We start from the raw sequence: 14,000 nt of genomic DNA, 5'->3' as shown, positions 1-14,000 counted from the left end.
AGAACTTCAGAAACCCTAGTAATCCACTCATATTGGATATCTGTTGTTCAAACTCTATTGTGTTCACCCTTGTCCAACACACTTATTGATTCACTCAGGCTCCTTGAATTACTTCCCATTCAAGCATTCTTGTCACAATATTCCGTTCTATGACGACGCTTCAAATTATTCTCTACCAAAGTCCATACAATGATGTTAGGCGTTAGCCAATTATCTTGGTCTTAACTTCTGGTTTCCAAAATGTTAGGATGGTTGTCTCAAGTTTACCCCTTACTTATACAACTGAATCTCCTTACTTAACTCCCGCCTCAGTTCTAGACGTATCGGTCATCACTGCAATCCATGATAGCGTAGCATCTTGCAACTATATCCTTGACATTCGACAACCTCACACAAGATTCTACTGATGAGAGGTGAAATTCAATAGCTGACCTGTAACCATTGCCCGAGTCTTCCTGCACGATCATAGTGCATAAGGCTTAACCACAAAGAACTGGTGCCAGCTGAATATCTCCACTAGCCTCCAGCATTTCGGCGATCACGATACTATGTCCAACCCTTGATGCTTACAAGTTCAACTGATGATCTACGAACATCGGATCACATGTCATCCACAAGGTCTCTTCCCAATCTGGCCCACTGTCGGTATCTCTCGTGGTTATGGTGGATCCCCGAGAGAGACTGACAAAACAAAATGCTGCTTCGACGAGTTCCTCTTGGGAAGATACTTCCATCCGAAGAGAAGATCCTACAATTAGTCCGTTCATTCCTACCTCAGACTTATTTGGTTCTTCCTCGATCCGTTGCGCTACTCTGATTCCAACAATTCACACACCTTGAAATCCTCTGAGTTACACTATATCCATAGTTCAGTTAGTTTCCATTAATACATAATAATTCCTTATCTACAGCTGTCCAAATACAACATGTGCCAGGAATCCATATACATCCATCGCCGAATACAACTCCTCGAAGTTGCGTATTCCCCAGAACCAAGTCTCTAGTTACTCTATCATTTCAGATTAGATCCATCTATGACAAATTAGGCACACGTTTCGATCTCAGGACATTGAAACCCAAATACTCACTGACTTAGAGGTTCGTCCTTGTCACTGATTTCCACAGCGTACCACTGCTACGTTTTTCATCCAACCAAACTTTGTTGCTCAACCGGGTGTATTGAATCCTTCACGACGTACTGCAGCTCATGATAACTCTAGCAGTTTTACACAACTTCCACACTACCATACACCTTCATTCTCTTAGTGTGGTATCACCTCTGATAACTCGTGCGACTTACTGATATAACAATTCTCCCATAGCCATACTCCATTCACACAGTCATTTAATGTATGTTCCACCTCTAAATCAGACACTGAACTGACTTCCTCGGAGGCTGCATCCGTCATTGTAGTGCTTTCAACGGTCTGAGTGTAGTCACAACGCAAGAAATTGCACTTTGTACTTCAAACGTCTCTTTTATAGACTCCTCAGAAGTTCTCAAACCAAAATGTTTATGCTTTACCAAAATTAACACTTCTTTACTCTAAGCATCTACCAATACCCTACCAGACACATCACATCGAGCCGATCCAAGATACATTTCGCCTAGTCTATCACTGGTCGCCAATGGTATAGGATAGCCACTCAAAATGTTGACCAGGATATGATGATCGCACATGAGTCCCACTCTAGACATTCATGCAAAATTTCCAACTTAACACTTCATGAAACGAGAATGTCTACAAGGTATAATCTGACTCCCACTTGCGCAAGCACGATCATCCAGAGTCTCAATAAGCATAGTATCGGATCTTGATCCATCACACCATCACCTGTCTAGTTATTTCTCTACTACTGAGCGCGATGTATGGATCCTTATCCCACATACCTTATGAGAGTTTGGATCTGCGTCTCACGAGTGCCAAATCAGAATTGTACCTTGAGCTCCAAGTCACCTTTGCCCCCACACTTGTCGGAAAAGGATGACTCATGCATCTTGGGCACGACAGTGATACTGTGGCATTATACCCATCTGGTAGTACTGACATGGTGGTTCAACTCCGAGACCATGTGTCCAGGTAACCTACCTTAGTGGCGTATAATGATCCCCACACATATCCTATTGTCGCAACCGACAAATGTCTGAACAGGCCTCCAATAGGTTCTTCGTTTCTCATCCTTCGAATCACACTCCTCAGGATGCTAAAACCAGAGGGTGCTACACCTCATGGTTTACTTACTCAGAAGGCAACAAGCCAGACACGAAGAATTAAGATCCCAGTTTGGATTATTATGCTATGCGCGCACTCACTCGTCCCACGCATGCATGAGATCCCAAGGATAATTCAGTCCAGACAGGAATACTATGGTTCCTAACAACCAACACAACTGCGATCATCCTATTGACGTTCCAGATAGATCTTAGTTCTTACTCGCTTGAACGCCCAACGCCAAGCGTAGTTCTATGGCTTCACTCGGGGTCAGACGAACAACAACTAACAAGAATTTAGGTTACTGCATTTCACGCTTCTACATCATTTCATATTCCATCTAGCGTAGTTCTAGAACTTAAATATAAAATGATAAGAACAGAAATACATATCCTCTTCTATCGACCGGGTATTCAAACCCCGCCCAATCGTAAGTTACCACACTCGTACCTTCCACCAACATTTACTAGGTAACTACTCTCGCTTAGGGTACTTCGAGTTAAATCAGGATCTAATACTCCGTCCATCCAATTACTGTCCATGCCAGCATAATCAGAAAGGTCTGACTCCTCTATTCGCGCTTCCAAAGGTTATTCTGTCCTATCGGCTCACCAGCCACACCTAACACCGGCAGCATCATCAGTACTGAATCCTAATAAATCCCAGCTCAACACCTTCGGAGAATCTCACTTACAAGGCCCTATCTCAATCCTTACTGGATTTCCCTTGCTATTACCAAGACTTAGAGAAAGTTTCACTCCGTCCAATCAAAATCTTGTGAGTTCTAGCTATCTCAATCCACACCTTGATAGTCCGGGTATCACTACTTCACATCAACCGCTCTCCTTAAACTTGATGACTCCAATATTCTCCACTTACGTCGTCCAAACAATCCATTACTCATCCCACTCCAACTACATGGGTTCACAACACTTACAGGTTTACGAGTCCTCGTGGCGGCTCTGTCGTAATTCTACCGTCCCACACTCAGTCGACGAGTTGATCAAGTTCAACGACTGAATGAGATACTAGTAAAATCAGGCTAGCAACGCACACATGTGAGGAGGAAAGGATTTGCTAGTGATGTCTCATGGCTCGGCCGAGAATCGACCTGCTCTGATACCAACTGTAACACCCCATACATAACTGACTAGTATATTATGCATGAAACGTTAAAAATTGGTATTTGAGTACATACAAAAGCTTTAGATATAGAAATATCCATAACACAATACAACATGAAATTCTAATAAGAATTACAAAACATTTGTCTTCAATGGATCTGCACAGCGGAAAGAGAGATCTGAAGAGGTCTTCGAGCCAACACCACTTCAAGCCATCAATCCGAAACTGCTATCTGTCAAAAGCTACTAAACTGCACCTAAAAAATATAAGTTGATTGGGGTGAGATTACTAAATCTCAGTGAGTCCTCCTATCCTATGGGTCCACTCGGATCTACAGGGTTCATGCATCAAAACCGAATCCACCATTGATCCGGGGTTTATCCTCACATCCGATACAAGTACGGAGCAAACACATGAATCGTCCACCATAGGAGTCATCATATCACAAGTACACAAATAGTACAACAAACACGTATGCCAAAACCCATACCCGTGTATGGGGAATCCAGAAGCGCGTTAATGCCTCGACTAGGTTATAAAAACACACCCTCGATGAGTTACACCCATGCCTATTGTCAAGAGACTCATACAAGCACACTGCAAGAGTAGTTAAGCGGGTTCGTACAAGCCTATTTGGCCGCGAGATGACATTAGCCAAAATGGCGTCATTGTCCCGGTAACCACCTTTACGCACATGTGTTAACACCAAGTACCGAACCGCCGTCTTGACGCATGAGCCCACCGGGCGAAAGCCTAGTGCTTAGTCTACTTGACTTCACTAGAGGTGAGTTACCGGTTATGTATTAGCCTACATGGCCACATAACCCCACCATACCGAGCACGCAAGTGTGTTAACACCAAGTGAGAAAGCCTCCAGACCCTCACAAGCACACTGCAACGGTAGCTCAGGTGTGAGCCCAAGATCACATGATCGGGGCTGTCCCATTGATCATAAAGCCCGGGACGACTCATTGATCACAAAGCCCGAGTCATAAATCAACCTAGCCCCTGGCCCGCTTCGATTCAAGCATACACACGCATAACAAGCGTCAAAGCACACAATGCACACAAACCCAAATGTTTAACCGAAACAACGGGCTTTAGCAATTATTCAGATTCCATCACATTGCATTCATAAAAGCATCAAGGAACGATTAGTAGTAGTTATACCATCACATTCAAATTATGCATAATTCACAATTTCCGTATATTCAAATGGAAGTATTGAAATTTAATACTTAACAGCGTCACATACTACCAACAAGTACGGATAAACAATAAGGGAGGAGTCTGGTTACGAATGAAAACCAGAACTGCACTCAAGGGGTAAGAAACAGAATTTTGCAATCAGCATCTTCCGCTTAGCGGCTCCTGTCCGCTTAGCGAATTCGCGATATTTTATTTTTCCACAAACAGAATCTTCCGCTTAGCGGCCTCATGTCCGCTTAGCGGACTCGCGATTTTCTGGAAAAATGTTCATCATCCGCTAAGCGGCCTTAGCCCGCTTAGCGGACCATAGCAGAATCAGAAAAATGCAGAACGCACCAGTTCCGCTATGGGGGTATTCTAACCCCTAGAACTCACCTGCCTGCAACAATTACGACATGTATTGACAATAGGTATCACACACAACCAACAATTATCATATAACATGTTTTATCATCACAAGTTCATGGATTATTCTCACAAAATCCCTAACCTCAATTATAACCCTAACATGCAAATTCCCCAAGCCACTATCTAAGGACTCACCTTGGATTAATAGAGGTTTAGATGGTGTTAATGCAGCCTTTGAACTCTTATCTTACTCAAACTTCCATCTCCATTAGCAAGAAATTCGTAGCTCTCCATAACACACATTCAGCATAACTGACACAACTTCAAGGTCAGTTTTCTCCTCCAAAACAGAAGCTATGAACGCGAACCATAGGTGCAAATCGAAGAGAAATTCGTTAGCTTTCCAATGGGACCAGAATCGTTACGATCGGAGTTACGAGTTGAGAGTTATACCTGATTTAGTGGAGTTGCACCATGGAATACGAAAATGGAGATGTGAACTTCTTTCTCCTCTTGCTCTTAAGTTATTCTTCCTTTCTTTCTCCACAATTTCTGATTTAGAAAGTCCAACACCAAACAATGCCTTAAGTTCTCATGCAAGTGATATTTATTGTCCAATTTGCCCCTTCAACTAATCTTTATTCACAACAATGCCATTTAGTTCCATTCTAACCAATCCTCTTTGTTTCTAACCACTCCACTAATTCTTGTAATAATCATTCTTAGATTAATAGAGGATAAGACCAATGATCTCTCTCTAATTACCATTTACTCATTTAAATGATAATTATCGGTGTTAAAAGATCGGGATATTACAGAAATGCTATGAAAACTATATTATTATAAAACTATAAATAGCAAATATTTAATATATACTATTTTTTCAGTGTTATTGTTTTTTAACAATGTTTCTACGATAATATTTTAAATATGGAATATTATTATAGAAATAGTAATACGATATGTTGTTGTAAAACTGTTTTAACGATATTTTTATTTGGACACAATATTTTTTAGTAATAGATTACTTTTAATATGATTTCTTAAGCATCACAAATATTTTGTAAAGAAAAAACTAGTAAAAAAATTCATCAAATTAATTATAGTTTAAGTAGATAGTCACAACAATTATATATATATATATATATATATATATATATATATATATATATATATATATATATATATCTTTTTGCTATGTCTTTTTTTATTCATTTTACCAAATAATTAAAATTGAAATTATATTGAATAGGTTTTCATAAAATGATTATTGAGAAATATTATTATTCACTTTATCTAAAAAGTACAAATTTCCTTTTATTATGGATTGGATGGAGTATTTAATAGAGTTAATTCCATATTTATTATAAATAATTTTTTTTCAAGTACATTTAATGATCGCATAAGGCTTTTAAGAAATTTTATCTATAAATTAAGATCTAATGTGAAACTTTTTCTCGGTAAATCATTTGTAAGAGCCGAAACTTCCTAGAATTAAGAAATTTATTTGATTCGTAGAAAAGAAAATATTGAAAAAGCAATGGAAGGTTCGCTAATAAAATATTTTGTTGTGTTGATGTTGATGATTCTTCTAGTTGTAATTCAAGTTGAATGCTTATCAGAGCCTTTTTGTGAAATAAAGTGTGACGGATTATGTCTCGGAAAACAACTAGTTGCTGACTTTGATAAGTGTGTCAAAGATTGTAGAGCCACGAAATGCTAACAATCATATTGCTATGATTAATAGCATGAGCCATGGTATTTTTTTACTTTTTATTATGTTTTATATAGTCATGTTTTTAACAGGAGAGATTTGTTTATTAATCCATTTAATTGTTTTTATTTTGTAGGTTCCTCGGCATGTTGTACCTAAATAAATTGCTTTTTGTAATACCCCGTATTTAATAAAATGCTCTAATATTATCAGCTGACACTGAGGTTTTGTTAATTGGTACATTAGAGATATTTTTAGACACTTAAGTTATAAGTGCTAACTTAAGGATATGTTGCTTATATTTCCTTCCTTCTATTTTCTTCTCATTTTGAAAAACAACACAAGAAAGATAGAGAGATAAAGTAGAGAGAAGGAGGAGTAGAGGAAGAGAAACTTGTGAAAAGGAAAAGCTTGGATCTTCATCATTTCTCCGCCGGATCGACTCATCTTTGTCATCAATGACTCATAATCGAGGTGGGTTCTAGTTAGAAACTTATAGATTTTGATTTATGGATGAAAATCATAAGTTTTGCATTTGGGGTTTTCTATAGAAAAACCTAGGTTTTGAATCAAATCTTGAATGTTCATGATTGAGTGTAGTAAATCATAAGTGTACCATGTGTATGTTGTTTCTAGGCTTTAGTGTGGTCTGGAACAGGTTTGGATATGGGAATGGTTGGATTGAACCATGGGAGGAAGCAAGAAAACAGAGCTGGAAATTCTGTTTTCGCGCGCTTCGCGGCGCGAACTATAGGTAGCGGCGCGAACCATGCAAAAGAAATTTGGGGTTCTTGTTCTGCCATCAGTACGCGGCGCGTACAAGGGTTTGCAGCGCGAACACTATGAGAATTTTGTGAGGTTTGCCACTGCCTGAGGTTGGCGGCGCGAATAACTGATGGCGGCGCGAACTGACGCCTTTTCTTAACAAAATTTAGTTTATTGAGATAAATTGTTTCGACCATAACTTTTGAACCGTAACTCTGTTTTAATCGCTGTTCGAAGCAATAGGAGGCTAGAAGCGTGTACTTTCTAGTAGTGTAGGTTTTGGGAACAAAAGGGGATTTATTTAATCGAGTGTCGGGAGTTTGCTTGATTACTTGGGTTATTTATCGTTCGGAACCATGTGAACGGTATGCTTTTGGTATGACGAATATGTACTCTATAATTGTGATAATTGCCATTGTTACAGACGATGATGATAATTGTTTGGTTGAGTTCTATTGCAGGTGGATTGGTATACCTTGTTATATATGTTTATATAAAAGAGGTTTGGATAACTTCATTGTTATGTGAATAATGTATAAGTGAGGAAAACTAGGATTTGTTAGGTATGTGTAACTTAACAAAGAAAACCTAGGATGAGACATTATATGGAACATACGTGTATTCAGAATTTTATGAGAAAAGGCTAACAGGCCTAGAGAAGGGCTAACAGGCCTAGTGATTTGCGTGAGCAATCATCATTGTATGATGTACTAATCGGAACCATTGTTTTTCTTTATTTCTTTTCTTTTGAATGTTAACAGGCATTCTATGTGCAGAGAGGCACTGTGCAGAGAGGCACTAATAATCTTGGCAGGTTTGATTCCCGCTTTTGTGTACGAATGGAACCTAACAGGGTAGAGACTTGTGATGGTGTACGGGCCATGTGAAGTGACGATTCATGAGGGAAGGCTCATGAGTCCGAATCCATTTCGTATGTCAAGATTTTCCAAAGGATCCATGACTCATGCCACCTCCTAGACATAGAAGGGGACGGGAATAGAGGGATAGCTTGGTAACGGTTTTCCGATTAGTAGTATTTGTGTTTGAGTTGTTGAACTCTATGTATGATTCCATATAATGTTAGTGTGTGAACTCAAGGTCTAGTTCCTTTTATGACTTGAGATTGATAGGCTAGAACCTTGTAAAGCCGAGAGGATCCATAAGATAGGGAACTCACTGAGATTTTATATCTCTCCCCATTATATATTGATTTCAGGTACTACAGGTTCCGCGAAGGGTAAGGAGAAAGCAGTTTGATTTCCTTACTCCTTATGTTTCTTTTGGATATGGCAAAGCTTCCGTTGTGGATTTCTTTTGTGATCATTGTTTGATCTAGTTCTTAGTATTTTGTTTTGGACATCTTGTATGTATTATGCCATTTGGTAGAACTTTTGTGTTAGGGCATTAATATGTATAATGTGTTGACTAGGAACTTATAAGTATTTTCAGTACCAAATACTTGGATTCATGTATACATATATGCTTTGATGTATGTATTTATATATGGGTGTTACAGTTGGTATCAGAGCAGGTCGTATCCTCGAACTAGCCATGAGATATTATAAGTGCTTCTTTCTGTCCAAGATGTGTTGTGTTCCCATGATTTTTGTTGTGTTATGACTATGGTATTGAGCCTGATCAACTCAATCCCATTTTTATAACCTCCAGGAACATGGTGGACGGACGCAGGACTCGTGGTCGACCCCCCCACACGGCCTCCACAAGTGAATCCGCCGGATGGCGGTGCGAATGTTCCATGGCCCAGTTTATGCAATAGATGCAACAGCAGCAGAATCAGTTCATGCTGCAGATGATGCAACAGATGAATGGCGGTCATAATGTTCCTGTGGTTGTGCCCAAAGCTGTAGGTGGGACTTATAGGGATTTCATTCGCATGAATCCTCCGAAATTTCATGGCGGACTAGATCCTATAAAAGCGCATGAGTGGGTGGCCAATGTGGAGGGAATATTTGATATCGTGCATTGTAGTGAAGAGAATAAGGTGGTGTTTGCTTCTCATTCGCTGAAGGGTCCAGCTATGAGATGGTGGAAGGGTGCTTCGGCTTTGATGACTACTCAGGAAGTACCTAAGGAATGGGAAAATTTCAAGACCACTTTTATGGAGAATTACTTCCCTAGTTCGTTGAGGACTAAGAAGGAGTTGGAGTTCCAACAGTTAAGGCAGGAAAATATGTCAGTGGCTACTTATGCCGAGAAGTTTGAAATTTTGGCTGCTTACTCTAGGCAAGCCGCATATGCTCCTGATGAGAGTTGGAAGCTGGACCAGTTTCTGTTTATTTTAAGGGCTGGTATTTCACATAGCGTGTCTGTCGCGCGCTCGGTTTTTTGCCATACCTCTCGCGGGGAGATACGCGAACTGACTCTTTTTGTTTCTGCTTTTGTGCTTGAAAATCAGAGAGTCGCCACCGACCTTTTATTTTATCTAATTAAGGAAAGGTTTATAAAAGAAACAGAAAAAAGACCTTTAAGAAATTCTGGGTAAGGGGGTAGGTTATACAAAGGGAAGGTGTTAGCACCCTTTGTATCCATGGTTATCCATGGGCTCTTTAATTTGCTTAGCTCACTTGTTTTCAATTGCTTTTAGATGCTCGTATGTGGTTTCAAATACCTTTGTAAATTGAATTTGTAATGATCCTTGTGCGGATGTATACAAAGTGTTTTTATCTTTCAAAAGATGCTTTGGAAAAAAGAGCGTTAACTTCGTAATGATCCTTGTTTGGATATATACAAAGTATTGTCTTTTTGAAAGTTTTATTTTGAAAAAAAACAATGATATATGAGAGATTTGTTTGTTTTGATTTGAGCAAGCAAATTAGGAGGTCTACCCTGAGTTATAAGGTCTTTATCCTATTTCCTTTAAAAATCTATCCTTTCACCGGATATAAACAAAAGTTCGATTTTGCGTTTGAAATAATAGAATTTGATTTTGATTTTGAAAAGAATGAGAAAGGGATTACCCTAAGAGGTGCAAGTGTGATTGTGTTTGGATTCAGATATTTTATCTTTGAAGTTAGTGATCTAACGATTCAATTTTAATCTTTGACATACACGCAGTTTATATGTGCTGGAATTTAAAATGCGGAAATGTAAAATGTGGAAAGTAAATCTACGCTATTACATCGATTGTGCGGGAAATGTAAACTACGCTATTTACATGAATTTGACAACCTATACATTTATCTAGGAATTTAAATTGCAAGAAAATAAAGAAATGTTTTTGGATTTTTCATGATTTGTTTTAATTATAATTAATGCATGATTAATTAAATTAAAATGAAAAAAGATGAAAATAAATTTAAACCTAAAAATTAAGCTTAAAATATGTTCAAAATGTTTGTTAATTAATTTTAAAACAAAACTAATTTTTTTTGTTTTTTTGAAATTGATTTGAAATCTATTAAGTTAATTAATACATAATTATATAAATAATTACACAAATAATTAAAACTTAAAGAGAAAATTATTCAAAATATGTACAAAATTAGTTCACAATATATAAACAATATTTAATATAAAGAACAATTTTTTTATGATTTTTGATTGGTTGAAAATAATTAAAAGATAAATATATGCATATTATCTAATTAATTATACAAAATATTTAAATTATGAAGAAAAATAAAATATTTTTATATCAGAAAATAAAACATTATTTTAGAAACTTAAAAATATTTTTTGTGTATTTTTTTGGATATTTAAAACTATTTTTAATTAATTTTATAAAGAAATTAAAATAAAATAGAAAATAAAACAAAACAGTGATCCTGTGTGGTGATTTATGAGGGAACATGGTGTGGCTGCGTGTTTTGGAACGTTGGATGAGATTATGAGGTGATCTATGGCTCAGATTGAGAGTCACATGAGGCGCATGGATAAAGGTGTAGCATGAGATCATGCTGACTTTGAGAGTCCAGCGTGGGGTCCACGCTGGTTGACCAGCGAATGGGAAGAGAAAGATATGCCACGCGTGCGGTCAAAGATTCAACCTCACTATTCATCATCTTCTTCCTTGGTACCTGCGGATTTTCTTGCAGACTTACCTGCGGATTTTCCTGCGGATTTTCTTTCAGATTTCCATGCTTACAAAAAACCTACAAAAATGGTTATTAACAAAAACAAGGGGCACCCAGGTCACCTTAAAATGACCTCCTGAACATGATGGTGGCATTAGTTTTGGCTAAAAACGCTTGCATCATGGGATTCGAACGTTCACATGTTTGAAACTTCAAGAATGGTACATGTGTATTCTCACGTTAAAACTTGCATGTAAGTGTTCAAATCTTCCCTAAACCATCTTAGCAACTTGTTATAAGTGTTAGTTGGTATTAAAACATGTTAAGTTGTGAGATTCGAAAGTTAGAAAAATGCATGAATATGTAACTTTTAAAGCATGAGTTTTATGTACATGTAACCATGAATTATGATCTCAACTTACTATATTAGATCCCAGGAGATGATTGGAATGATTGGTTTGTATTAATAATGGTTGGAATATAGAATTCGAAAATTACAAAGTGTATGGAATTTTTGAGAAATTTTATGGAGTTTATGACTATGCTCTTGCTATATTCGTGTCCCCCCTCTCCTTCTTTTTTTTGATGGAGTTTGCAGCTTCATTTATAGGCCATGTTGTGCTTAGAATCCAAGCCAAGAAGCATTGATTGCATTTGTTGAATTCTTGATTTTTAAATATTAAAAACCTTTGAATTGTTGACCAAGTATTGCTCCTCTTCAATTCTCTTGCCTTGTACTTCACTCTTCTGCAGAAAATTAAAGATTCTTTGGTGACTCATGCTTAGAAACTAAGCTATGCATTATCCTTCCATTTTCCATTTTCATTTAATCTTAAAATAGGATAAAATTAAACCAAAAATGAATAAAAATAGTGTGGGCTTTCTCTTGGTCGTGGGAGGCCCATTATATCATGGAAAACATGTTTGAACTATGAAAACTTGGTTCCATTTGGAAAAAATACATTTTTGAGCAATGTTGGTTTTATGCATTTTCCCAAAATTTAGCCAACTTCAACAAGGTGTAAATCCCTCAATTTTTGTCATATGAAGGAGATATTGCACTTTTTGGAAACCTCAAAGAGTCGTCTAACCAATGTCTTTGGTCTCATATCAAAATTATTTTTGATGCTCCTTGTGTATCCTTTTGAAAAAAGTGTCTTTTTGTTGACTTTGAAAATGACCTGTAATGTCTTGGTTCATATTTTTCAAATGGTGAACCTAATGACCATGGGACCAATTGCATTTGAAATATAATTGAATTTCCTTCAAGATGAGCTTTCGTTTGAATTTTTTGGATGAAGGATGAGAGAGTTATGACCAGTCAAAGTTCAGTTGACTTTTTAGGAGAAAACCCTAATTTTGAATCTTAGGGTTTTGTCGATTTTTTTATCTTTCCTTGATGAATTATGATCATCCAATGATCAAATGATGAATCCTTTGACAAAATATGGATGTTGACAAAAAATTTCATTTTTGACTGTCTGTTGACTTTTTGGTCAAACGGGTTGTTTGTTGACTGTTTGAGCTGCTGACGGTGCGTCTGAGTGAATTGAAGTCTAAAAATTTGTATGATGGTACTTTGAGATATATGGAGGTCCATGAAATCCATTTGAGGTCTCAAAAACTTGTTTCTCCTGAAAAAACAAGAAACCCTAATCAGGGACTGTTTGTGTAGGAGACAGTTAAGCGTACCTGATTTTTGTGCAGTGCTGAGTCTCTGCTAATCATGTGATATTCAGAAGACTTCTAGGACAAAAATCTTGAAATTTTGAAATGCAAAAGTTTGATTTGATTGATGGTACAAAACACGGAGAATTGTACTGTCAGCAGTTTGAATGCCAACTGACTATTCAGGCATGTAACAGCTAGAGTGAAAAATCAACAGTCAAAGTTAATTTTCTTTTTGTTGTTTTTGTTTTATATGAAAGATGAAAGTTTATTTACATGACTTGTTAAAAAACACAGACATAATAAATAACTATTATTTACTGTACGCGAGCAAAATTACCGATAATAACCCTGAAAAATCATTTAATGCACAGAAACATAAATATTTGACTGGCAGAAAACACACAAAATATTATCTGAATATTTAAGCAACAATATGACAAATAGTACAACATTTAATACTGACAGTACAAACATTACATACTATAATGAACAGTACGACGAGTAAACGGTACATTTATGAAAATAAGAGATACGACAAACTTTAAGAATGACGATTAATAACCCTTGCTATGACCAACAGAAAATAGATGATTGGGAGTGTATCCATCGTAGGTCCACATTTTTCAGGACTATGCAGACAGAAGAAGGACATGATCACCGTAGCAATGGTGATGACCATAAGAAAACATGTTTCCATCCGCTTCGCCATTTTGCCGGGGGAAGAAGAGAGAATGGATATGAAGTAGAAATTTGAGAAACGATTTAGAATTTGATGTGAGATTTTATGGAAAAAATGAGAGGTATTTATAGAATGGAAAGAAGGATAGAGACGTTGGGGAATGAAGTGATTCCGTACAAAAAAGAAAAATTTGAGTGGAAGTAAGATTTGAAATAAAGTGTATGGTAGTGTTGGGAAAAAGA

The 14,000-nt window shown here is 37.2% G+C and overlaps 1 long non-coding RNA gene across 1 annotated transcript; it reads right to left on the bottom strand.

The window, feature by feature from the left end:
* Positions 1-3,481: 3,481 nt before the first annotated feature.
* Positions 3,482-5,436, bottom strand: LOC131599461 (uncharacterized). The gene is made up of 3 exons (XR_009282789.1): positions 5,349-5,436; positions 5,091-5,249; positions 3,482-3,594 (listed from the first exon to the last, which is right to left on the bottom strand). It is a non-coding gene; the product is annotated as an uncharacterized LOC131599461 (long non-coding RNA).
* Positions 5,437-14,000: the final 8,564 nt, after the last annotated feature.

This window comes from Vicia villosa, linkage group LG4 (genome assembly GCF_029867415.1).
Source record: "Vicia villosa cultivar HV-30 ecotype Madison, WI linkage group LG4, Vvil1.0, whole genome shotgun sequence".
Classification (NCBI taxonomy): domain Eukaryota; kingdom Viridiplantae; phylum Streptophyta; class Magnoliopsida; order Fabales; family Fabaceae; genus Vicia; species Vicia villosa.
Note: the sequence above shows the minus strand (reverse complement) of the source record. Positions and strands in the feature narration are given on the sequence as shown.